Source organism: Canis lupus, chromosome X (assembly GCF_011100685.1).
Source record: "Canis lupus familiaris isolate Mischka breed German Shepherd chromosome X, alternate assembly UU_Cfam_GSD_1.0, whole genome shotgun sequence".
Classification (NCBI taxonomy): Eukaryota; Metazoa; Chordata; class Mammalia; order Carnivora; family Canidae; genus Canis; species Canis lupus.
Window position 1 is genome coordinate 39,506,183 of NC_049260.1, and position 27,149 is coordinate 39,533,331.

Consider the following 27,149-nt stretch of genomic DNA (forward strand, 5'->3'; position numbering starts at 1 on the left):
CTCTGTTATCTGTACAAAAATACTTGGTTCTTCATTAACAGGTTTGAGCTAGTGACCTTAGATGAATAAAGGAAACTTGGTTAGAGTTGCTGGATTCTTGACCTCAAGAGACTTAAGCCCTAAAAAAAAAAAAAAAAAAAAAAAAAAAAAAAAAAAAAAAAAGAGACTTAAGCCCTGGGAGAGAAGGCAAAAATATTCATTTATTCCATTTATTCATAGAATATTTTGAGCACTTATCATGTTATGTGCTAGACATTATGCACAATGGTGAGCAAGACAGACATAGCCCTGCCCTGTGATGGAGATGTCAGTGGGTTGAGCAAAAGATCATCATACAGTGAGAGGAATGTTACTGGGAAAGTATTGGATACTCTGGAGGCTCTTAGCAAGTGTCTCCTAATGTAATATAGCAGGAGTGAAGGAGGATGAGTATGGCAATTATACAAGATTACTCCTTATAAATGCCCAGAGTTCCCCTGGCAGTGGGATGTTGAAGGAATTCAGGGATTCATAGGAGAGAACAGTAATATTCTAGCAGCATCATACAAACGAGCTTAGATATGTCTTCAAGCTGTTTTGCAAATAGTGAAGTGATTTAAAGGAATTTAAGATAATTATGCTTAAATCTCACCCTTCCCCAATTATTCTATATTTGACCGTTAGAGAGGAATTGCTGGACTGGCTCCCTTTCACTTTATTGCTTGTGAAATAAATAGATATCCATGTTCTCAGAAACATAAAGGCTGCCTTACTTCTTTGGCCAATAGCTGATATGATCAGCAATGAATACAAAATCTTCACTAAACCATAACTGATCTCATGTAATTTTGAAGGTTTAACTGCTTTAAAAGAAATTCTGGATTGCTTGGAAAAATAGAGTTGAAATGTAATGGCTTCAATTTGCTTAATGAGTATTCCCTCCCCCTCCCCACTCCCACATACACACCCTGAAGAGTTTCACTGACTGTTATCAGAGATATAAAAGCTCCATAAAAATACACAATTTCCAAACAATTACTTCAGCTGTCCCTGTTTATTCTTCCTTCCCTTTCAACATCATTTATTTTCATCTCTCCCTCCCTATTTTCCCCCTTCTCCTTCCTCTAACAACCTTAGCAAGCAGGGACTGATAGATCTTTATTTTTTGCTTTATTTTATAGCTGGAAAAAAAAACCCGGGGGCATCTGGTCCATGCTTCACATTGTTAGAGACAAAGGTGAAGTCCAGAAGTTTGACCAATCTGTCCACAGTCTGGGCCCATTCTCAGTGGGGCGGGGGTGGTGCAAGGATCGGGACAAATATCAAAAAACAGTTCTGGTCAAGGAAGAGTTAGAAAAACAAAGACTGGCACAGAAGATTAAAAACAACAACAAAGAGCTACCCAGACACCAGTATTCTGTGAACTCTTTCTCTTGCTTATCGCTGATGGCTGCTCTAGAATAGGTTTTGAGCCCTACTATACTCAGAACACTGTGGTGAGTGTGGCTGAGCAGAGAAAGCACTGAAGTCTCCGTTACCACCCCTCCCTTCCAGCACCCATTCCATTTTTTACCCTTTTCTACCATGCTCTTTGATCTGGGAGGCGGCTCCCCCATGGACTACATCCCTACATGCTCTTACCTCAAGCTCTGGTTGGGTTTGGTCGATGGAAGGCACAGGTTGAGATAGGAGGACAGAATGAGAACACATGGAGGTATGACTCATGCTCTCTCCCTTCTCTGACAGGAGCTGAAATCTTCCATGACCACAGCTCCCACTGGATGGCCCCTCCCTTCTCCATGTGCCAGCCCCATAGGGCTCTATTTCTTTCCCATATTCTCTTCAGGCCTACAGATGGTAAAGGCTTCCTGCTGTGTTAATCTCTGGGTGCCTCAATATCCTTATTTGTTCTCATAGGGCAGTAGGTGGTCCCTTCATTAAAGTCTCTTCATTTGAATCTTATGAGTTGGATTTTGTTTCCTGTTGGGATCCTGACTGATATGACGGTTCCCCTAGGTCATTCTTACAGTACTTTTGTGAACAGTACTAGGTGTAGGAGAGTACTGTGGAAATTTAAAGGAAGAAGAACAAAACATCTGATCTTACAGTCTCATTACAGAAATGAGACAAACAACACATAAGTCCCCAAACCCAATAAACAAGAGTAATATCAACCCCATATGTTCAGAGACAGGTGTAAGATGCACATAAGTAGGAAAGTGGGGGAGATAAACATGCTTCTCTGAATCTGTGTTCCTACCAGAGTGTGCCTTGCAAATGTCTGCTTGAGCTGTGAGCTCTCTCATCTGCAAGATGATTATAACATGATGTCACCCCAGAGGGACCTACATTTTTGCTTGCCAGTCTCTGGGGAAAGGTCTTGCTGCTTTGTGTTTCGCTTGGTGAAGGTAATGCTTCTTTATGGGAAAATCATCCCATTCTAAGGTATTTTATGTTTTCCTGTTTCTCTAAAGTCTGTCATTTCCTAAACAGCATGTATCTGTTTCCCTTTATAATGGCCCAGAGGAAATAGAAGTACATTCCATTTAAGAGAAGAAAAAATAGCAGTTTTAACCCTATAAATATTTTGATGTTGTTGTTTTCTTAAGCAAGATAGTAAATCTCATGCATGATGGGCAAATGTCCCTCTCTCTATAGCTTGCCTGGGCATGTGCCCATGAGCTAAGAGCAATGGGAATCTTTGTAGGCTGAGACTACTACTCATCTAGTCTATATACTGTGGGATGAATATCTTAAGCCACTTGAAACCGGATGTATTTTCAGTCTTGTTTTAGCCACTATGCTAAACTGAAGCACAAAGGGCCTTTCATAATCTCTTCCCATTGGGGGTTTTTGGGGCTAAGGAAAACTCTTTTCTGTGACTTTGTTCTGGCCAGGGCCAGAAAAGCCCATTTTAATGGTACCCAGGGATATGCTATTAGCAATAACTCAAGAGAGCTGACAGGGCAAAGGCTCTCTTAAAGGCATCAGAGTTTTACCTCTTTTAAATTCTCTAAATAATATAAAAGAGAAAGAAACTTGGGAGGCCTGAAAGATAGGGCCTCTCTTGTTACTGTATTGAAAACAAATTTAATCTAACTGTACTTCAGAATGCATTCCTTAATTGAACAAAAATATATTAAGTACTTACTATGTACCAGACACTAAGCAAGGTATGAGCTACATTTAAAATTAAAAAAAAATGGTCCTCAAGAAGTTTACAGCCTGGGAACTTAGCTGTTCACTACTATTTAAAGGCAATCGCAGATAGGGTGCCTCGGTGGCTCATCAGTTAAGTGATCAAGTCTTGATTTCAGCTCAGATCTCACTGTTATGAGATCGAGCCCTGCATCGGGCTGTGTGCTGGGTATGGAGCCTGCATAAGATTCTTGATCTCCCTCTGCTCCTCCCTCCACCCACTCATGCAAGCTCTCTCTCCCCAAAAATATAAATAAGTAAATAATAAAGGCAACCCTAGATAATAAATAAACTAATTAAAATAAAGACAATCCCAGATAACGAATAACCTTTATTGGATTTCTTTCTTTCTTTTTAGTGCAGAGGCAGATGGGCAGAGGAGAGAGAATTCCAAGCAGAGTCCATGCCCAGCATGGAGCTATCACAGGGCTCTATCTCACGACCCTGAGATCATGACCTGAGCTCTAATCAAGAGTCTGATACTTAACTGACTGAGCCACCCAGGCGCCCCTGGACTTATTTCTTAAGTTGTTTCAACTTGTTTTATCATAGCCCATAATAGGTGACATTATACATTACAGTTTTATCTTCTTTATCTTAGTGAATCATGACAACCACTGTGAGGTTTAGTGTACCCTCCATTGTACAGGCATGGAAACCAAAATATTCCATCAATCAAAGATTTATTCTGCAATCACACAGCTGGGGCAAGTCAGGCCCCAGACTCCACTTGGAGAAAGGCTTCCTCCACGTTACTACTGCCTTGCACCTGCCTTTGTTACTCTTTTTTTTTTTTTTGCATGTTAATCTTAGTGATCATCCACAAGACTTTAAGCTCCTGAAGGCTTGGTGTCATATATTTCTTTTAACTACTCAGAATATTTAACATAATGCCGAACATATTGTTAATCCATACGCGTTGGGTATATTGCCTTAGCAAGATTTAAGTTAAAATTTGAAAAAACTGACAAAATAGTTCAAACTCACCTCTCTAGGACCTACATATGCCACGGGGTGTTGGCCTTGACTTCTTCCTTTCCAAATGGCATTCTTCTGGATGGGTTTAATTTACTGTGGATTAGGATAATTGGGAGGGAATGAGACTATTACCTGGGAGACTTAATGGCTGAAGATCTTACTCAGACACTTCATTGGAAGTAAATGCATGAGTAAGTCTCGCGTGGCTTAACCAGGCCCTGGATTGCACTTGGGAGATTATGATTTTAATTTAACATATCCTGCCATACAGTGTGTGAAATATGCAGCCAGCAGTGATCACTGTGAGATGAAAGCCCAGTCATGTTTATTTTAAGAGACTTGCAGTCCTTTGCCAAAGCCAACATTCCAGGGCAATGAATAGCCTGAGTGAATCATTCAAAGTAGGTGAGAGGTCAGAAGCCTGAAGAAAAAAACTGAAAGCTGAAAGGTTTTCCTCAGTCAAATGGAAGTCATTTGAAAAGGCGTTTGTAAAGCAGAGGCTATTATGGAAACAGGTCTTTCTTTTTCAAGATGAATCTTCTGCAGGTGGATCCCAAAGACTTCTTCCTGGGCTTCTGCTAATTACTCCTGATGTTGCTCACCTTTCCTGGAAATTAGAGCAGAGGAATACTCTAGTTCCTGTCTCTGGCTCTGGACAATGGCCACATTGGGGAACAGAAAAGTAGCCACATCCTTGAGGGCAATGTAGACACATTCTCCATTAGAAACAGGTTGTCATACTGCCCATCTGACATGACTCTGGTAAGGGTCCAACAAACCTTTATAGCCACCTCTAGGTTCCTTCTGTATCAAGCATTATGGAATGCCAACAAGGGTCCAGGCATGACATTAAAGGTTGAGAATATGACAATTATCTATTGAATACCTTCTGCATAGCAAGTACTGATTAAATCTTCACTTATCCAATAATGTGGATATTTTAAATTCCCATTTTAATAGCTGAGGAAACTGAAGTTTATGGATGTGAAGTTTATGGATGTGAAGTTTATGGAGGTATTTAGTGTTCAAGACAAGATTCAAAGCTGAGAAGGATGGAAGAACTGCTTCTATTAGAATCCGTTCAATAGTTGGAATGAAAAGAATATGCAGTTCATTCTCTGGATCTATGAAATGCAGCTTCTATCCTTATATGAAAGACAAACACCAAACAATCCAATTTATGCTATTCACTAGGCCCTAGAGTATCAGGAAAGAAGATACCCTCTGGGATCCTAGCCTTAGGAGAAACCAAAAGAAAACAAATCACAAAAGATACCAAAGCTAGACCTAGTCCCTGTCCTCAGAGAATGAACAGGGTCTGAAGCTTGGGCAGCAGCTACATGCTAGGGATTGCACAATCTGTCCCATTTATCCCTTGACATATCCCTTGAGATAAAGTTGATGGCATTTCCAGAGGTCTCAGCTTTCAAATCAGGGCCTCTAGAAGGCAAACCCAACAGGCCATGTTAGATTTTCCCTGAGTTGTTTCATTTAGTAATTAGCCTTTGTCTTTGTGCACAGGAAGGGCCTGGCTAAGAGAGAATGGGCTCTGTATGATACACCAGGGCACCTCACCAAGACTGAGTGTGATAGAAAATTCTGGAGCAGGAACAGTTCAGGGAAAGCAGTTCCAAGGTGGAGGGCAATCCCTGGGCAGCAAGCAGGCTCCCTCTGAGCACTCGAGTATAAAGCTCGATGAGGAGGCTCATCATAAATTCACCAGAACTCCTCTTGAGGAGAGCAGCAGGGAGGCTGAGCAGTTGGGGAAGCATCTTTTTATAGGCTCCCATCTGGCTTTTAGTTGACTTTTGGTGGTGATAGGGTGTGTGTGGTGTGTGTGTGTGTGTGTGTGTAAACTTTTAAATAATATTTTGTCAGAGCCTTTACTTTCCCTTCCATTACAGTGGGTATGTTGGGGAACCTTGTACTAGAAGAGGCTTTTGAGAGGGTGCATTTTGCAGCAATGGTCTTAGCAAGTCCTGAGTGTGGATGTGGTCTTCAGCTAGTGATTCTCCAGGGAATCTGGGTGTTCCTTCTATTTGGGGGATTTGGCAACTTAACAGGGACCTCTATATGAAAGACTGATGTATATGTACATGCAGAAAGGGATTTGAGAAACATTTGGGAGTGGCTTTCCTCTGGTCCATTATCCCTTTGGTGGTACCTTCTGTCTCGCTTGGTTTCTCGTTTCCCTGACTGTCCCTCAGTTGTCTCTGTATGTGGTGACAACCTTTGTGATTTATTTTCCTTTTCTCTTACCTGGGCTCTGATTAAAGACGCTGCCTCAGTCATTTCCAACACACCCTCTCTGCTGCCTCTTCAGCCTGCCATAGGCTCTTCTCTGATGGGACCTATACATGGGATTTGTTCCAGCTCCCTATTCAGAACTGAGGTGGACATTGGCAGGAAATAGATAGCAACTGTGATGAAGATTGAGCCAACAGTGGTTGATTTTTTTTTCTTTTTTTTTTAATTTTTATTTATTTATGATAGTCACAGAGAGAGAGAGAGAGAGAGAGAGAGAGAGGCAGAGACACAGGCGGGAGAAGCAGGCTCCATGCACCGGGAGCCCGACGCAGGACTCGATCCCGGGTCTCCAGGATCGCGCCCTGGGCCAAAGGCAGGCGCCAAACCGCTGCGCCACCCAGGGATCCCCAGTGGTTGATTTTGTATAGTCTGGAGAACAGGGGAGAGGAGAACAGCCTTCTCTGGTACATGGCCCTGGAGGGGACCAATGAGCAGAGGCCATTGCTGGGTCCACAGGAAAGGAAAGTGAGGAGACAATGAGGCTGAACTTCTAGCCAACACAAGATATGCAGAGCTGTCTATAATCAGCACTCTTCCTTCTTAGAGAATTCTGCATTCTTTCTACAAGCAACACATGTATGTAAGCTGACCAATTATGAATTGAGAATTATTTATTTATATATTAGTTTAGTTTAGTTACCCCACAAACACACGTAACATTGACTACGGCACTATCCTAAGGGCTTGGCAAATGCAAACTCATTTCATTCACTATAATCATAGGAAGTAGGTACCATTTTTATCTTCATTTTGCAGATGAGGAAACCAAGGCAGAGGTTAATTAAGTTGCCCAAGGCCACATTCTTAGTAAGTGGCAGAGCCAGATACAACCCTCCCCCAGAATTGTGTAGCTTGCTACGCTTACATTTTTGTTAGCATGTTAATGAGATAATGAATGAAGAACCTAGCACTATATAATATCATGTAAGAATAATAATTGTTTTTGTTGTTGTTATTAACTAGTGTTCTTACTCCTAGAGATACCTGCAGATGGCTTAAGGAACTGTGAAGAAACAGTTCCTGACTAGAAGCGCCAGTTTAAACCCTGGTTCTATTACTCAGTAGCTGTGGCAATAATTGGACATGTTACTTAATCTCTCTAGGCCTCAGTTTCTGAATTTATAAACTGGAGACGGTAACAGTCTTTACCTCATTGATTAGTGAATATTAAATAAGGTAATGTTTATATAGCTCTCAATGAAATGCCCAGTACAAAGTAAGTACCCAGTAAATATTTGTTGTTCACATTAGTACCTGTTGCAATTGAATTAAATTGCTTTCAATTCTTTGGAGTTTCTTTTCCTTTAGCCAATTAGTCACTTATTCCCGGAGACTTCCTGGTAATGTTGCCTCATATTTATTTACCAGTATGTTTCAAGCCTTGAGGGGAATTATGCCATTTAACTTTGAAGTTGATAGGACAGGTATTATCTCCCTGTTAAGAATATGGAAACTTAGGCCAGAGAGAAGAAATGAGTAGATCAAGTCTACACACAGTCATGGTAGATTTCCTGACTAATATTGATTGCAGTTCTCTAATAGCATAGTGCACATGTGTGCACGTGTGCTCACACACACATGCTTTCTTTTGGGCTCCTTAATTCTGTATCATCTAACCCAAATTCTTCAGTCCCTTCAGTCATTTTCTGTACTTGCTTCTTAGGGTGATGCAGAAGTAGGCTTCTGTAGACTGCTCTCCCCTCTTTCCTCTCCCATGCAGATTTAATGGTTTAATGCTTTGGGGACTCACCAAGTCTTGCTTTCCAGGGATGAGGGCTGAATCATCTTCTATTTTATATTTTCAGAGAGTGATAAAGGTATCAAGTAGGACTAGAGACTGCTTTATCAATGAATCTTTGTCAAGGCTGAGCCTAAACCATAGACTCCACATCTAATTTTTTGTGCAATAAATTTGGGCTAAAAATACTTTGGGTTGGTCTTTTACTTTTGGAGATAAACAGCAGAGGCATGAGGGCTAATGAATTTGGAAAAGGCTGGTTGAAGAGTGCCTTGATGGCCTTGGCCTTGTGCTGCACAGAAAGCTCCACCAGTGGTTTGGCTGTAAGATCCAACCAAGGACTCCTGGAGACTTGGGGGTCTGGGAGCAGAGGTGTTTCTGTTGCTTCTAGGAGGGCAGTTTGGTCTCCTTCCCATATGATTCCAGGTCAGGTTACATAGTTTTAGCCACAGGACATTCTCTTAAATTTTTCATGGCTAGACAGGTGCTGCCTAGAGAGGAGGTGCCATAAGGACCCTGCCATGTAGCAAGTCTGATGGCGTTGCTCTCTGCCCTTCATCTAATCCTTGACTTCTCATGCTGCCCTCCCCCACTTTCTGACCAGGACCCTCCCCAAAATACAAACCTTCTTCTAATCCCCAACCATAAATATTATTATTTCTCTGGATCTGGCTTTGTGTTTGCTAACCTGGTAAAGGAATTCTCATAAGGCTCTGAGGTGTCAATGACTATGGGTTTGTATGTTGCCCTCCTCATGTTAATCAGAGCTTTCTGGAAGTAGAACTTTAACCTGAAAGATTGAAGCTAAGGATGAAGTTTCTGGCACTGGTGCAGACCTTGGTGCCTCTCAAATTACACTATGCTTAGTCTTCTGCCCCCATAATAGGACCAACCCTGAATCTTTCTGTAAAGAGAGACACAAGCTCTTTTGATGAAAATCCTGGAGAGGTAGTAAAGTAGTGTGGTGGTTAAGAGTAAGGCTCTGGGAAGTGGAAATGCATCATACTTTTATTTATGTTTTCCAACCCGTTCTATCCTGGTGTGTGTGAGCACACATGTGCGCACACACACACATTCATTGTGTTCTGTGTTCTGTAACTTTCCTGTTTACTCAGACTTCACCCAGTGCTCAGCGAGGGGGACTTCTTGGCACAGGGAGAGGAAAATCTCCCTGTGAAGCCCACTGGCAAGCTTCTTTGCCAGTGAACATATTTGGTCATAGCAACACAGCCACATGGCTGGTCTACCATTGAGAGGATGCCTACTCCTGCATCAGTCCAAATTAAAACTCCCTCTAGCTCTGAGATTCTGTGAACTTTCCCACCTCCAACTTCTGCCAACAACTAACCCTCCTGGGTGATGCTGGCAATGGAATGTGGGAGGCACATGCTGCCATCCCTCTCCCTTCCCTTCAGTAGTGTCTGTAATAGGTGAGAGGAAGTCCAAGACCAAAAGCAACTTCAGCAGTAAGAGGTTTTGAAGTAGTAGTATTCCTTCCACAAGTAAACCCTGATTTGCAAAGGTAGCCTCACAATGAAAATCACTATGTCGAGGAGTGTTCTTTTTTAAAAAATTTATTCATGAAAGACAGAGAGAGAGAGGCAGAGACAAGAGGCAGAGGGAGAAGCAGGCTCCATGCAGGGAGCCCGATGTGGGACTCGATCCTGGGACCGTGGGATCACACCCTGCTGAGCCAAAGGCAGATGCTCAACCACTGAGCCACCCAGGGGTCCCTGGGGGAGTGTTCTTAAGGGTGAATCCTGTTCTTTTGAGGTGACAGGTAGGAAAGGCCACCAAGGACTCAGTAGTGACCCTTCTCTATGACGAAGGGGACAGAAGTCATGCATTCTCCTAGGGCTGTGACTTTGATGTTTATCTCTTGAAGGCTAGAAGAGATGGTAATATGGGGGAGGGATGGTTATCTACCATAAGCACCATGTGATGATCTGTCTAGAGGTCAAAGGAGGAATGTCCACATACTTTGTACCAAAAAAACTATGCCCCAGATGGCAGCATTAACATTCTATTAAACATCAGATTCTTGACAGAGGACATTCGAGTCTTTGCTTTCTGCCCCATACATTAGAACCTTCCCTCTGTATGCCCAGAGATGGGAGGTAAGGCCCAATACAGGGCCTCAAAGAAGGTAAAAAGGGGCACCTTAACCTTGTAGGTTACAAAGATGAAGAATTTAGGTCTAGCCCACTGCTAACCAGCTGTGTGACCTTGAGCTGGTCTTTTTTAAAAAATATTTTATTTATTTATTCATGATAAATGAAAGAGATGCAGAGACACAGGCAGAGGGAGAAGCAGGCTCCCCTCAGGGAGCCTGGTGTGGGACTCCATGTGGGACTCAATCTCTGAACTCCAGGATCACGCCCTGATCATGAAAGCAGAGCTTAACCTCTGAGCCATCCAGGCATCCCCTTTGAACTGGTCTTATGACCTCTCTGAGCCTTTCTTTCTTCATCTGAAAAATTATAATATAATTTCTACTTTGCAGGGGTAGAGTGAGGGTTAGATGAATGTCTTGGGTTGGGTTCTACAGAAGCAAAGATTGAGATAAGGATTCTGTGCAAATGATTTATTAAGGAAGTGTCCCTACGGGAGACAGTGGGACACAACATGGAGATGGGAAAGAAGCTAAGCAAGCCAGAGTCCCAGCCTCAAGTTGATCCTTCAGGGAACTCTGGAGAGTAAATTATACCTGAGAATTGACATAACTTGAAGTCAAGTTGAGCTTTCCTGTTCTAGCCATTGGCCAAGGGCCTCGGGGTAAAGGGTGGTGGCTAACATAAACTCCCAGGCATTTCTACTTCTCTGTGTCCAGGTTTGGTATGGGCTGTTAGAAGCCAAAGGACACTGTTTTACTATTTCTGTTACTGTTGATTTTGTCAGCTTCTGCAGATAAAGTTGGGGAAGAAATGAATAAATTCCACTTTGAGGTGTGCTGCACAGCTTGAAACTAACACAAAATTAGATCTTGCATTAATTCCCAGTTATTTTATAGATGTCAGCTCTCTCTCATAATTTAAGGGTAAAGCATTTATCTTTTCTTTCTTCAATTTCCTTCCGTCCCATAACATAGCATACAGAAATGTTAAATAGGGGCTGTTTGGAAACTCTTTGTCTTTCGTGGGAGAGGAATTCATAGAAAAACTTGAAAGAATAAGAGTGCCCTGAGCAGAAAAATGACAGTGTCTGCTACAGTGGGAAAATATTCATGTAGGCCAGAGATTCGTTAGAGATTACCCAAAGGGATTACACTGATTTGCTCTCAACCAGGAACAGAATACCAGCTCATTCTCCCAGACTTTCAGAAAGAGTATGATCTTCAACTATCTGCAAGCGACCTCATACTGAAAGCCCAGACAAGCAAAGGAACATTTAGAGGAGGTTGTCTATGGGGAGGGCCATTCTTCTCCTCTGTTACATACTGTGTACTCTATCCTTGAACAGGAAAGAGAGTGAAAATCCTAACAAAAATACTAAGCTCAGGCCTTCCTAGAATCACCTTCACTGTGTAGTGCCCAATGCTCTTAAGTCCCACCAACCAAAGACCTCCAGGAACACACTCCTCACTGGCGGGCTAATTGCAGCAAGAGATAGCATGTAAGATGAATCCTGGCACGTCTTGGAAAGGGGGAGTGGGCCAAGGTTCCTTATTGGGAGTGAGTTTACTTTGAGCAATTCTCAGGAAGGACTAGAGCAGCAGGGTCCATTCTGGATTGGATGCTTTCAAGAAACAGAGGGGATTCAGTGTTTTGGTACCTTGATAGTTTTCATATAGAACAAACAAGGCAGCAGTTGTCATTGGTAAAGGAACAGCAGTCACTCATGTTAGTCAGAGAAGGAGGATGTTTAGTCATTTTTGTGATTGCTGAGTGGCTTTATCTTAATCTTGTTCCAAATATGATCATGGAGTGGCCTTGTCTCAGCATTGTTTATGTTAGTTGAGAACATCATGGTCTGGCTGCCAGCAGGTCCGTTTCTCACTTTCCCTGCTTGTCAGCAGGATGTCTTTCATCTTCTCAATGGCACACCCTATTTTTTTCTCATAAAAGTTGAAGCAGCCCTACTAAGTCTGTTCCTTCAGCAACAGCACAAATTCTAAGGAGCGTGTTAGCCCTTCTAGCACCTGGGAAATACCACAAAAGAACCATGGAAATTTCATTTAGAATTTAACCCCAAGAATAACGATTCCCCTTGAGGAATGATAATCTCTCTTCTTCATAATAGCAAGGTCTAGGCAATCCAGCCTACTTCTTTATTTCTTCTTCTGGCTTTTAGGATGCCCAGGGCCAAATTTGAAACACCTTCAAACACTGACTTTTACAGTTAGCACATTTGCATGCATTTTTCTCTCTAATCTCAATTTTCTATTTCTGTTTTACTATTTCTGTTGCTGTTGATATTGTCAGCTTCTTTAGATAAAGTTGGGGAAGAAATGAATAAATTCCACTTTGAGGTGTGCTGCACAGCTTGAAACTAACACAAAATTAGATCTTGCATTAGTTCCCAGTTATTTTATAGAGGTCAGCTGTCTCTCATAATTTAAGGCATCTATCTTTTCTTTCTTCAATTTCCTTCCGTCCCATGACAAAGCATATAGAAATGTTAAATAGGTGCTGTTTGGAAACTCTTTGTCTTTCGTGGGAGATATTTTGAGAATTCTTGCAGGCAGACAGTAGAGGTCAGCGTGGAGCTGTGCATGATGGAATGGCTGCTCATAGACCTGGAAACTTAGCCCAGTGGGCCTGAAATAGCGTGGGGCTTAACCATTCAATTCACATGTGTATTCTTTTTGCTCTGGTCATTCAACAGACAGCACTTTGCTGTGGTTGCCTTCAGTGTCACTTTAGTAATATAACTGTTTAGAGGAGAGAAGGTGGCTTTTATATATTGTTTACCAAAAAAAAATTCCATTTTAAGCACTAAGGAACTCTGAAAAAAAATGGTTACAAAATGTGTTTACTTAAATATTGTGAAATGAGGATGGAAATTCGCAGTGCAGGGTATTTGTCATCTGCTCATGACTAGCAGATGGCCGCCTCCTCCTCCTCCTCCTTTGCGAGCTGAATGACTCACATCTCACAGGGTGTGCAAATTGAAATTTCGAAACTCTCCAGAGTAGAGGTGGCAGTGCCATGACTCGATGCAGGAGTGTGCCAGCCAGATGACTCTGCCAGCCAGCATGCTGGCAAAGACTTCACAAAATGTCTCTCATTGGAAAGCAAAGCGTTTGGATGTCTCTTTGCACGTGTTCAATACACCATTTCTGAAAGGATACAGAGTATGCTTCAGGCTGTGGGTGAGCCTGTGTGTGTGAAAGGGAACAGGTAGTTTGCAAGCCCAGAGCTCAGCAGTAATCACTTCTACTAAAGTGAATCATGAAGGATGGGCTCACCTGTTTTGGCTTGTCAGCTCTAGAATGGTGGCACGTCTGCCTCCAGCCACTGACAGAACAAAGTCTGAGTTATTATCACATGCTCCAATAAATGGAAGATTAAATAGAGTTTAAAGAGGTGCAAGTCATCTAAGTTCAAAGTTTTTCTTTTTTCTCTTTTGTTTAATTAAAAGGAATTCTGGATCTACTATGCTTAACCAAAAAATCAGGGCTGTATTTTAGGCAATTATATTTGTTTAAAAATATAGTTCTGCCAGCCAGGTGGACCGACTGCTAACTTGACTTTTAGCTCTAGATTCCACTTCCCTTTCTGTGGTGGCTAGTCACCAGAGATGCCCCCACTGCGATGAAATGCACCTCCTGGTATTCACAACTTTGTGTAGTCCCTTCCTTTTGAAGTCACAGGAAGTCTCACAGGTCCCTTGGGTCTCTTGGAGCACTCACTATGAAGAATGCCAGCTGCCATGTAAGAAGTCAGCCTACCTCAATGCCACAAAGCTTTGCAGTAGCTCAAGTGTCCACATGAAAAGGCTATCTGGAAAGAGAAATGCCTGGCAAGCCCCTAGCTGTTTCAGGCATCCCAGCTGATAAGCTAGACATGTGACTAAAGAAGCCATCTTGGACATCCAGCCCAGTTGGGCTTTCTGATGACTCCGGGCACCATCTGACTTCAATGCTCTGAGATAATTCAAAACCACCTAGCTAAGCTCAGTCAACCCACAGGACCATGAGAGATAACAAGAAATTGTTTCAAGCTTTCAAGTTTTTGTGTGTTTTTTTGCACAGCAATAGATAACCTGAATACTTCATATTGGGGGGGGGGAGAAGGAGAGGAGGAGGTGGGGGGAGAGAGATATCAGGTGGCTAGCAGTAACTGAATAGGTAGATTGTTAAAAATCAACAGTTGGAGGCACTTGTGATATAGCCTGAGCCTCCAATATTTTCTAAGGGATTTAAGACACTAGTGATGTGATGAACATATACTCATGAGTATGTATAATACAGTGAAAAGAGAAACAGAATGCCCTTTAGGGTTGCATGAGATGGTGACATATTCTGTGGAGCTAAGAAGTAGGAGAGAACTTGGAAGTCATTTAATACAAGAGTAGAATTGTTAGCCTTGAGGGCCCTATTCTTTATTCGTTATTGGGTATCTAGACATCTGAAATGTACAGATAAATGAAAGATGGACTACAATGTCCTGGCAAATTATTCAGAATAATGAAGAAAGGATGTTATCAGAGAAGATTAAAGGCTCTGAATTAGGAGAGCCTATCTAAACAATGGTTGGCGGGAATGGCAGCATATGAGGATGTCGGTGACAAAGAGAGAGGTATATCTTAGTTATTGTAGGATTGGTTTAGAGCCAATGAGAGAGGAACAAAAAAGGGGACGAACAGTGGACTCAAGAGAAAGAGACAGGTTCACGATGTATAAATAATAGGATCTTTAGATTAAAGTCCTTTCAGTTAACCACAACCACTGCATTTAAGCAAGCAAAGTTTGGCATAGCAGAAAGAATACCAATATGCAAATTGTTGAGGTCTTTGTTCAGCTACTAATAGGCAGTATAAATTTGGCAATTCATTTATCCTCTCTGGGTCTCAGGAAGGTATGCTGTAACTTATAAAAGACTCTACAAAGCCAAAATATTCTATCAGCTATAATAAAAGGAGTAGTATTTTATGAAATCTACGCTGCTTTTCAACTATGAAATCTTACAGTTCTAAACCATAAAAACAGGCGATAATTTTAAAATTTATAAATTAGGCTTATGGACTGAAGATGTGTGTAACAAACTTTGAGATTTTATGTAATAAAATATAGAAAAAGTTGAGTTAAGGGCAAGGCTTTTTTGTTTTATTTCTTTATGTATCCCAAGTATCTAGAACAATGCCAACATGTGGCAGGCACTAATAAAAATATTTGTGACATACAGTAGAATATTATTCAGCCAAAAAAACATGAGGAAAACCTACTATTTGCAACAACATGGATGGAACTTGAAAGCATTCTGCTAAGTGAGATAAGTCAGACAGAAAAAGACAAAGACTATATGAGCTCACTTATATGTGAAATCTAAAAAGAAAACTCATAGAAAAAGAGATCAGACTTGTGATTGTGGTTAGCAGAAGTAAGGGTGGGGAGTGAGGAAATTGGAGGAAGGGTGTCAAAAGGTACAAACTTCCAGTTATAAGATAAATAAGTACAAGGGATGTAACGTACAACATGATGACTATAACTAACATTGCTGTGTGATATATAAGACAGTTGTTACAGGAATAAATCCTAAGGGTTCTTATCACAAGGACCATTTTTTTCTTTCTTTTCTTTTTATTGTATCTATATAAGAATATGTATGTTAGTTGAATCTACTGTGGTGATCATTTTACAATATATATAAATCAAACCATAATGCTGTATACCTTAAACTTACACAGTGATGTATGTCAATTATTTCTCAATCGAACTGAGAAAAAATATTTGTGGACTGACTGAATGTGCTATTCCTGAAAAACCTAAATCAGAATGGCCTAAAAAGTAGATACAGCAACTGTAACTCTATCCTTATCTCTTATTTTTACAAAAATTTCTCAGTTCTATTGAAACAAACACTGATATCCAAATCTCTAAATAGTGTGTAGTTTTGCCTCTCTTCTTTATTTTAAAGATAAATATAGAAACATATATTTTCCCCAACAAATGTTAACTTATTAATTTAGGACTTTTTATTTTAAACTTTTTATTAAGAAAAATTTGTGTGTGTACTGGTTGTTTGTTGTTGTTGTTGTTGTTGGGTTGTTGGTTTTTTTTAGGAGGGAGGGAATGAGAGAATCTTAAGCAGGCTCCATGCCCAAAATGAAGCCTGATTTGGGGCTTGATCTCATGATCCTGAGATCATGACCTGAGCTGAAATCGAAAGTTGGATGCTTAACCAACTGAGCCACCCAGGCACCCCAAGAAAAATTTCAAACACATAAAGTAAATGAAATACCCATCAACCAAGTTCAGCAATTATCAACATTCTATAACTCTAGTTTCATTTATACCTCTGGCATTTCTTTTTCCACTAGATTATATATGATTATTTTTTAAAATAGATTTTTCTACATCTAACAAAACTTACCATTCCATTTATCTCATCCTAGTATACTCATTTGCAGGTGTTTTAATTTCCCAATTTTTAAGTGAATTACTAAGTTGCAAAGAACTTCCCCAGGGCACTATTTCTTCTGATTCTGGATGCAGTAAAATTGCAACAAAAATTTTAGAAATGTTCTCTGGATGCAGTCACTTGTACCTAGCATTTCATAGCTGTTCTGTTTGGAAAAGGTCCATATCAGTCAGATTTCTTGATTGTAAACATGAGAATTCGCCATAGATGGTTATGCAACAAACTTACATCTAACAGATATGAGGTGTTTCAATAGCCCTCTGAGAGGAACAAGGCTTGAAGATAAATGGGTAGGAACAATAGTCAAATGGCACTTCAAGATGTCTTCAGGAAGGCCTCCAACTGTTGTTGCCACTGGGCACAAACACTACAGATTGCCCCTTTGATCGGGGGCAATGGATGCTGAACTGCTGCTGTCATTGTCTCTGAGAGCCATGCCTCTGCCATTATCTTTTTCAGAGAATTGCTTCCACCATTTCTACCCCTTATGTTTGTCTCCTTTAAACTGAAATCTCATATGGTGCACTTCATTAGCTGTCCGAGAGAGGTGTTTACAGCCTAGCTTCAGGAAAGGCTGGGAGAGTGAATTTCGTGCTTCTATGTTGGAAAAACAGGACCTATAAGAGGGCCATTCCCCAAATTTAAGTGTTCAAAAGTTCTGGACAGTCACAAGTTGGGACATGTGTTTATTAAAGTATCCTTAAATCTAAAATGGTTGGTAAAGGAAGATATAGCTGATATTTTTTGCCTACGTGCTATGAATAATTTGTTAATTTCTTCTCCAGTTTAAAACAAAAACACAACTTTTTTAGCTTAAAAAATCATATATACCACTTTCTTCTGCTTTACTGTCTTCTCTCTTCTGGATTATCTCTAGAATCTTCAAACCTCTCTATCAATTTAAAGGTCTTCACCATGTAGCAGCATTTCCTTTTTTTCTTGGTTTTCCCCATCCTACCACCTTAGAGTGTTTCTAAAATAGTTTGCATTCTAAGCCATTCTTTGGTGCAATAGTTTCCTTGCTCTGCAATTTTCTCTTTGAAAAAGTTTTCTAAAGCAGATATGCTTTCCTTGATAAGGAGGATACATCTCAAGTACTATAAAAAGATGATGTAAACTGATGCACACTAACTCACTCCCCAAGAATTTTACAATTATAGGCATGTTGAGATACTTTTTATAAGTGAATATAGTGAGCCATCTACTATTAAAAAAAGGAAAGAAAAAAAGGCAGACTAAGGAGATAAGACATTCACTCATCTAGACTTATAAAGATATTGCAGGACATTTATAATTCATATCAAACCTCTTTAGTTTGACCTGCACGATCCATCATGTCCCTTTCTGCTACTTACTGAAAGATCGTCCTTGCTCTTTCAAATGAAATTTGGATAATTTTCCTTCCAAACAACAGAAAGAAAGGGCTTTACATTATGTAAAGAAATACTGAAATGTGTTCATTACACATTACCTAGAATAATAAAATAAACATACCAAAAGGTTACTCTAGAAAATGATTCTGTATATAAAATAACTTATGCTAGCCATCCCTTGAGGGACACAAACAATGAAACCAGCACAAAAACATTTCTCTCGCAATTGCTTATTCTTCTCTGTAGTACTGAAATACCAAACTCAGTTACTTACATAATAATCACTAGTACAGTCATTTTAAATGTTTGAAAGATTTCAATTGTCCTTTCTTCCTTTAGGAAACATCATTTAATAGTCAATTCAGTGAAAATATACTACCCAAATGTTTGATGGCTGGGATTACAATCAGCCATTTGCCAGAGTCTGTTTTATACTGCTTAGATTTTTTTTAAGAGGGTGGGTTCTTTTCATTTTGTTTATCATCACTGAATGCAAATGAAACATTTAGGAGATGGAAGCCAAACTGAATGTCAATGTGAAATATGAATAAGGCCAACTTTATTCTGATTAATCAGCTTCTGGACTTGACTAAAACCCAATTTCATAGCAGTTAAGGGTTTGAATATTTTGCAGTCTTCATTGCTAGCTTAAAGAAAAATGTATTAAAATAGTATGCTTTTCCATTAAAATGTTAAAGGCTTACTCTGAAACAAAAAACAATATTCGTATCCAATAAACACTGACAGAGGTAAGAAAGAAAAAAGCAAGAAACATTTGAAATGAAGTTTTTACTAGTTTTCTATTGCTGTGGAACAAATTACCACAAATTTAGAAGCTTAAAACGGTATGCATTTATTATCTTATAGCTTCCATAAGTCAGGAGTCTGGTCACCATTTATCTGGGTCTTCTGCTCAGGGTCTGACAAGGCTACAGTCAAGGTGTCAGCCAGACTATATTCTCATCAGAGGCCTGACTAGGGAAGGTTATGCTTCCAAGTTCCCTTAGGTTGTTGGAAGGATTCATTTCCTTGTGGCTATAGGACTCATGGCAGCTTTCTTTTTCAAGGTCATCAGGAGAATGGAAAGCAAGTCTGTTCAGAAGCTTATATATAAATTGCAATGTAATTATGGAAGAGAGATCTCATAATATTTGCCATATTTTGCTGGTTAGAAGCAAGTTCTGCCTTCACTCAAGGGGAGGGTATTATATGAGGTGAACATGGAGGCCATCTTAGAATTCTATCTACTACACAACTGAAACAGTATTTTGACAATTGTCAATGAAAATCAAGACAGTTTACCAGACAGAGCACCCTTTGATTAACATGGTTTTTGGTATTTATAACTATAAGATTAATAACCACAAGATTCTGAAGTATTTCAAGGATTTACAGGAAACATGTTGAAAGATTCTCTTGGCTATGCAAAACATAGCAGAGTACACTGCACTGTTGTGGCCCTGACCAGTTTTCAGTTCCAGCCATAGATGGGCTTTGTGAATCCACCCTGTCCACAGTGTATAGGGGCATACCTGAATACCACAAGCACAGACGATCCTGTTTGTGGTACCACTGATAAATTATCCCTACTCAAGTGAAAGGGAATTGTGACCCTAGAAAGACCACAGAGTCTGGTCCAGCCACTACAAGCACAGTCTTCTTTGAATATCAGCAGTGGGTTTAGTCATCTCAAGAGGAGAATTAAACCAAAATAAGGTTAAACGTTCTTTATGTGGGGAAAAAAATAACCTGGTAAATAGTAAATGGAAATTAAAGGCTACAGTTCCTCCTTTTGAAAGCATACTTGTGCTGCAGGTCTTAAAAATTCTGTATTCTGTAGACATTATCTTTAGTATGTGTTTATGTATAGAAACAAGATTATAGACCCAAACTGGTGTGGGAATTGAGGATAATATTAACTTTATGTATTTTCTATATTGTGGGAAGAAGAATTAAACTATATTCCTGTGTTAGTTGAATTCTCTAAGAAGTAGATGCTGAAATAAAATTGTGTTTGTGTGAGGGGGGTAGTAACTGGGGAGTAAACCTATGAGGAAACAGAATTTGTCAAGGAAGGTTGCATCTGACATAACTCCATATGACCCACAGAGGTTACAGAATCTGACCTTCAATTTAAAAAATCAAGAAGTCCTATGGCTTTGTAGTATCTTTATAGTATCCTTGTTTATAATGATGAGGACTATCTCAAAACCTCAGAGACTTATGCAAATTCTGAGCCTATCCACATCAACTCTTCATCTTAAGATGGGGATGAATCAAATCATCCTGTTGGTGTAGAATTTGACATTTTTGAGATAGCCCTGGTAGGTGGTCATATGAATCCTTTGCATGGCTAGGACACTAAGAGGTTGTAGACATTTGAATCTTTCTAACTAAATCCTCTAGGTCCACCTTGAATTACAAGCAGGGCAGTATTTTCTAGTGGTTTCTTTTCTTTTTCTAGTCCCTTCCATGTTGGAATTCACTATTATTTTCTTTATTATTCTAAACACTTTCCCAAGGATAATTCATCAACTGCCATGGTTTCAACCTATACATGTATTGCAGTGGTTCTCAACAAGGGGCTATTTTGCCTCTTAGGGTATATTTGGCAATATCTGAAGACATTTGGTTGCCATAACTGGGGAGATTCTACTGGTATGTAGAGTATAGAGACCAGGGATGCTGTTTTATATCCTACAATGCACAGGACAGTCTCACCACAAAGAATCATCCACTCCAAATTCTCACTAGTGTCAAGGTTAAGTAGCCCTGCTGTATAGGGACAACTTAAATTCCACATATCCTGCCGAGGTTTCACTTCCAAGATTTGCATGGCAAGATGAGGAATCTGTGACCTATTTTCTAAATAAAGTAAAGTAAAATAAAGTAAATAGCAACATCATCAAATGAAGAAATACTGGGGAGCAAAGCTGATGTAGCCATTAGACATGGTAGTCCCAGTGCCTGCCTAGGACCCACAATACTTTTAAGGGCCCACTAAAATGTTTTAATTGTAATTTGTCTTGAAATCAGAAGAAAAAAATGATAATAGTAAAAATGAATATATTCTAACGAATCAGCTGGGATTATATTTGTCTTTATACTAGCTCAGTGGTAAAACATAATTTTTTGGTTTTTCTTTTTTAATAAAGGAAGGGATCCATGAAAGCAAAAGTGTCTAGGGTTCACAAAAATCATAATACAGTCCTTTTAGGGAGAAGAAGGAGGCATAGGAAATTTGAAGAGTGGATAGTGTGAAATATCCGTATAGGCAGTGGAAAAGCCATTTTAGGAAAGAAATGTATGATTTTTGGTAAGCCTGCCAGATGTTATTAAGTGCCCATTTGGGGTTGGTATTCATCAATTTATAGACAAACCAATTTGTCTGATGGTGTAATTCTCTTGCAAAATTCAGCTGCATGGACATGGCACAAAGCCAGCAAATGTTTGGGATTTTCAGTGCTGACTATTTGGAGTAATGACAGAGAAGCAAAGGAGATAAGAGAATGTATACAATAATGAATGGAGGGAACTAAACTGGACAAGGGGTAAAAAAGTAACAGAATGGGGCCTCTGGATTGAGATGGAAAAGTCAATAAATTAGAGACTCCAGTCAGGTTGAACTGTAACCTGTGTGTTATGATGTGTCCAAATATCTACTTCTGCATATATCAAAAGTTAGACAATTTGACAATATAGATTAGTTACTCTGGGAATTGCCAGAGTGATTTTGTCAAACTTACCAATTTGTCAAGTTTTCTATTACAATGCAGACATTCTTAGAAAAGGAATAACCTATATTCTTTTTTGTTAGCACCTTAGCTTATAGCTAGTTGTGGTTGGATCTGATAGGGAATAGGCTTGAAGGTGGACCTAGGAAACAGGCCAATTCAAACTTAGATTTATTTGCCAAAAATCAATGCAACTTGCACAGTGGCCAACATGACAAAATTGCCAATTGCAGTATTATTGATTCACCAAAAAATTGTCTCTGTTTACTAGTATAAAATTTGTAGAAATTTATGTTGAATAAGACAGTTCACCAGACACTGAAGATTTTTTTAAGTTTTATTTTAGTTAATGTAGTTTAGCTTAAGTTTTACTTTTAGTTTGCTGTAGCCATTTTACCACAGCCATTTTGCAGTAGATTGCCAGTTTGATTCATCGAACCTCATTTTCTTGTGTTATTCACATGTCAGAAAATGAGCACTTTTCAACTGCCTATTAGGAGATAATTTTCCATGGATCTCTCATGTTTCTGCACATCATGTAAGCTAGATAAGCATTTAGTAAGCAAGATGAGACTGTCCTTTGTTCTGGACTATCCTTTCAAGGATATTTGTTTAGTGAATGGTATCTCCCTCCTAAGCAAAGGGCAGAAATGTTTACTTTCCATTTAAAAAGATTTGGGTTCCCTAAGCTCAGTATTCTTCTGTAATGCAACCCACTGTGTGTGTGGGTATCACTTGGCCCTCTACCCATTACCTTGTAGGAAATGGGCTCAGGAAACCTGCATAAAAATGCTGATATCTTAACTGCTGCTATTTCTTTGAGTAATAAATTGTCCTTCACTTCTGACCTAGAAGTCTTGTGTCTTCTACTGGCATCCATGAAACTGTATCAGACTAAATTGTTAGATTACGAGAGTGAAATCCCAGACACTTCTCAGTTCTTGACATGAACTAAGAAACCCTGTTTCTCAAGCAAACTATTCATTTTATGAAGTCAGTTAAAAAAATCTATGAATTAAACACAAAATACTAGGAGATGAATTTAAAATATGTCAGATAAGCAAATCCCTCTACCTTGGTTCTGAAATCCTTGATATTTGAGACATGTGCAACACTTGTAATTTGAAATATACAAATAATTCTCAATTTGAAAGGTCATATATACCCACAGTATTGAAAAACCTATAATACGTTAAATTTTATTTATGATGAAAGGCAATGGCAAAATAGCTACAGAAAAACTAAAACTAGACTCAAATCTGTGTGCCAGTAACCTAAACTGCACATAAATCTCCAAAAGCTGCTACAATCACCCCAGCCAATTTGAATCGCTATAAATGTAAATGGTTAAATCAATCAGGTTTTCAAATAATTTGTAAATTTGGCAAATTCTCATTTATTGACTTGACCTAAATAATGCAGGGGATAGGGGAAGAGGGTAGAGAAGCTAGGGACATGTGGGAAGACACCAAGGCAGACTTCCCCAACTGCATGGCTTAATCGATAACACCAGCCTGTAGCCAAGGGAATTTTCATAGACAGATAACATACACAGAATTAGTATCATTTGGCCTTTCTACATGAAACCTGGTACAAACTAATTTCACCATCAAATTGAAACAATCACATTTAGTAAAGGCTATAGTGATTAAGAGCTGAGGCTTTGCTGACCTCAGTTCAAGACCTCACTTTTACAATTTTGCCTAATCTCTCTAAGCCTCAATTTCCACATCTTGAAAGTAGAGATAATCATAGTACTTGTTTCTCAAGGATGTTGTAAGGATTAATTGAAATACACATTTAAATTGTTTAGCGTGACAGCTGCCACTTGGAAAGTGCTTAATAGTCCTAGTGTGAGATATTATTAGGAAATTTACTTTTTGAATTGGAATTTCAAAGCACCTTATCAAATAAACTTATTTCCTTTTGTGTTTTGGTAATTTTTCCTTTACACATTTGAGGGAACAGTCACAAAAATATAGCACTTTCTAAAGGGCTAGATTAATATTGGATGAGAATCATGTGTTTTAGAAAATCCATATACTGCATACCACTTTGCAAATGTTTAGGTTTTGGCAGCACAACAAACGGATTTTACAAAGACTGTCCTTTAATTATTAAACCTCTATGTATTAACAGGAAATCAATCCGTGTGGTATTTTTTGATCCATTTGCACTTAATTAATAAAAATATGGTGTTGTAAAAAGTATTTGATGTTCAAGCAGTTCTTTACCTCCCACTTTCTTTATAAGTTACCCTTTCCTTTTGGAAGCTCAGTTTTGGAAGTTGAGTGATATGGCAATTAATATTCACCTAAAATAAGTCTGCTTTGCTTTAAGTACTAAGTGCTGCAAAGCCAGGTAGATAACATGACTCAGTATCCCTGGAGATAGAAATTATTGTCTTTATGGTCATTACTGTCAAAGAGACAACAGTTGGAAGAAAGAAGACTGCCCTCTGATGAATCCTGCTACCTTTATCAAGCTAAAATTAGTCAAAATTGGGGCAGATCCAAGTGCTATTATTTCAATTAATTGAAATTATTATTGACTATAATTTATTGAGCACCCACTATGTGACAGGTGCAAGCTTATATTTACTTACTTAATTCTCACAACAACTCTATGATGTAATATTGCCAACTATTTTCTTTTAACAGATGAGAAAACAGGCTTAGACAGTTTAAAGAACTCACTCAGGATTATCCAGCTTGAAAGTGACAGAGCCAGATGTTGAACCTTGAACCCTGAGTCCATCACTTTATGCTTCAACTGGGCCTGATAAAACCTTGGTCTTAAATTATCAGCATTCTGGATACATCCCAGGACTGGCCTGAGTTAAATCAGGATCTAGTCAAGAAAAAAAGAAAGTGAAGACTCAGGGGAAAGGGAGAATAGCAAGATAATCTGGCATTATTCATACCTCTTTGGAGACATTATTTCAAATTTTTGGTTATAGACAGTTTCTTCTGATAACTAACCCTTTATCCAATGAATAGAATGAATGAGGGTGCTCCAAAGTCCTGCCACTGAGAGTTCTATTGAAGGAAGGTGAAGACCTAAAAAAGTTTCCTGGGTCTTGTTTCTAACATTGGGCATTTTAGAATGAAGTTACAGATACTTCAGAAGGTAAATAAACGCACATCGGGATTCAGTTTAGCTATGAGTGACAAAAAACCCTAATGAGCAGTAGCTTAAATCAATTAATATCAATTCTTTATAAACTCTTCCTAACTCATTCTATTAGGCCACTATTTACCCTGATACAAAAACTAGACTGAGATAATATTTCTAAAAAGAGAGAGAGAGAGGGACGCTTGGGTGGCTCAGTGGTTAAGTGCCTGCCTTCGGCCCAGGGAGTGATCCTGCGTCCCGGGATCGAGTCCCACATCGGGCTCCCTGCATTGAGCCTGCTTCTCTCTCTGCTTGTGTCTCTGCCTCTCTGTGTCTGTCATGTATAAATAAATAAAATCTTTAAAAAGGAGAGAGAGAACTACAGACCAATATTTATTATTAATATGAATGTAAAAAATCCTCAACAAAATATTTTTTTAAAGATTTATTTACTGATGAAAGACACACACACACAGAGAAGCAGAGACTTAGGCAGAGCGAGAAGCAGGCTCTTCACAGGAGTCCGACACAGGACTCCATCCCGGATCCCGGGATCACGACCTGAGCAAAGGCAGCCACCCAACCGCTGAGCCACCCAGGCGTCCCCCTCACCAAAATATTAACAGACTATCAATATATGAAAGAAGTATACACCATGATCAAGTGAGACTTATCCCAGGAATACATAGTTGGCTTACTATTTGAAATCAATTAACATAATAAACCATATCGATAGAATAAAAGCCAAAATCATATGATTATCTGAATAGACTGAGGAAAAAGCAGTTGATAAATTATAGTACTCTTTCACGATAAAAACACTCAGTGACCCAGGAATAGAAGGAGACTTCCTTAATCTGATAAAGTGCGTCTACAAACAACATTGTACTGAGGATTCTAGTCAGGACATTTAATCAGTAAAATAACAATAGACATCCAGATTGGAAAGGAAGAAGTAAAACTCTCTTTAATCACAGATGACATGCTTTTATAAATAGAAAATACTAAGCAATTCACTAAAAAAATTATTAAAGCTAATAACAAGTTCAACATATTGCAGGATACAAGATCACTATACAAAATTAATAGTGTTTCTATATATTTGTGGTGGAAAATCCAAACATAAAATTAAGAATACAACTTCATTTGTAGTAGCATCAAAAAGAATAACTTTAGCAATAAGTTAAGTGTAAAAGTTATGCCTGAAAACTACAAAATATGGTTGAAAGAAGTTTTTTAAAGTTCTGAATAAACAGAAAGATGTCCTATTTTCATGGATTAAAATACTTAATATTGTCAAGATGGCAATACTCTCCAAATTTATCTATAAATTAAATTCAATTTCTGTTGAATCTCAATAGACTTCTTTGTACAAATTGAAAAGCTGATCTGAAAATTGATAAGGAAACTCAAGAGACCAAAAATAGCCAAAACACTCTTGACAAAGAACAAAGTTGAAAGACTCACATTTGCCAATTTCAAAAGTTATCAGAAAGCTGTAGTAATCAAGACAGTGGTACTGACATAAGGATGGACATAAAGAACAATGGAACAGAATTTAAAGTCCAGAAATGAACCAATATATCTATAATCAGTTTATTTTGATTCGTGTGCCAAGACTATTCAGGAAAGAATAGTCTTTTCAATAGATGGTGGGGGACAAATGAGTAACCACATGCAAAAGAATGAATTTGGATCTCTTTTTTTATACCTTATTTAAATATTAATTCAAAATGGATCATGCTGTAAATTTGGGACCTAAAACCATGAACCTCTTAGAAAAAAATGTAGGGGTAAATCTTCCTGACCTTGAATTTAGCAAAGCCTTCTTAGATCTGACATCAAAAGCACAAGAAACCAGGGGAAAAAATAGGTAGACTGGACTTCATAAAAATTAAAAAGGGTTTCTTTTTTGCTTCAAAGGACACCATCAAGGAAGAGAAAAGACAAACCATGAAATATTTGTAAATAATATATCTCATAAGGGACTTGTATCTACAATATATAAGGAAGATTTACAATTAAACAATAAAAAGCAAAATAATTGAATTTAAAAATGGGCAAAAGATCTGAATAGATGTTCTTCCAAAGAAGATATAGAAATGGCTAACAAACACATGGTCAATATCACTAATCTTCAGGATAA

At 38.9% G+C, this 27,149-nt stretch overlaps 1 long non-coding RNA gene across 1 annotated transcript in view; it reads right to left on the reverse strand.

Annotated features, from left to right (window-relative positions):
• Positions 1-3,687: 3,687 nt before the first annotated feature.
• LOC111094828 overlaps positions 3,688-27,149 on the reverse strand; it is a 30,819-nt gene continuing 7,357 nt past the window's right edge. The window contains exons 2-3 of the long non-coding RNA XR_005386260.1: positions 24,586-24,739; positions 3,688-4,762 (exon numbers count right to left, since the gene is read on the reverse strand). This is a non-coding gene — a long non-coding RNA (uncharacterized LOC111094828). The remainder of the gene's footprint in view (positions 4,763-24,585; positions 24,740-27,149) is intronic.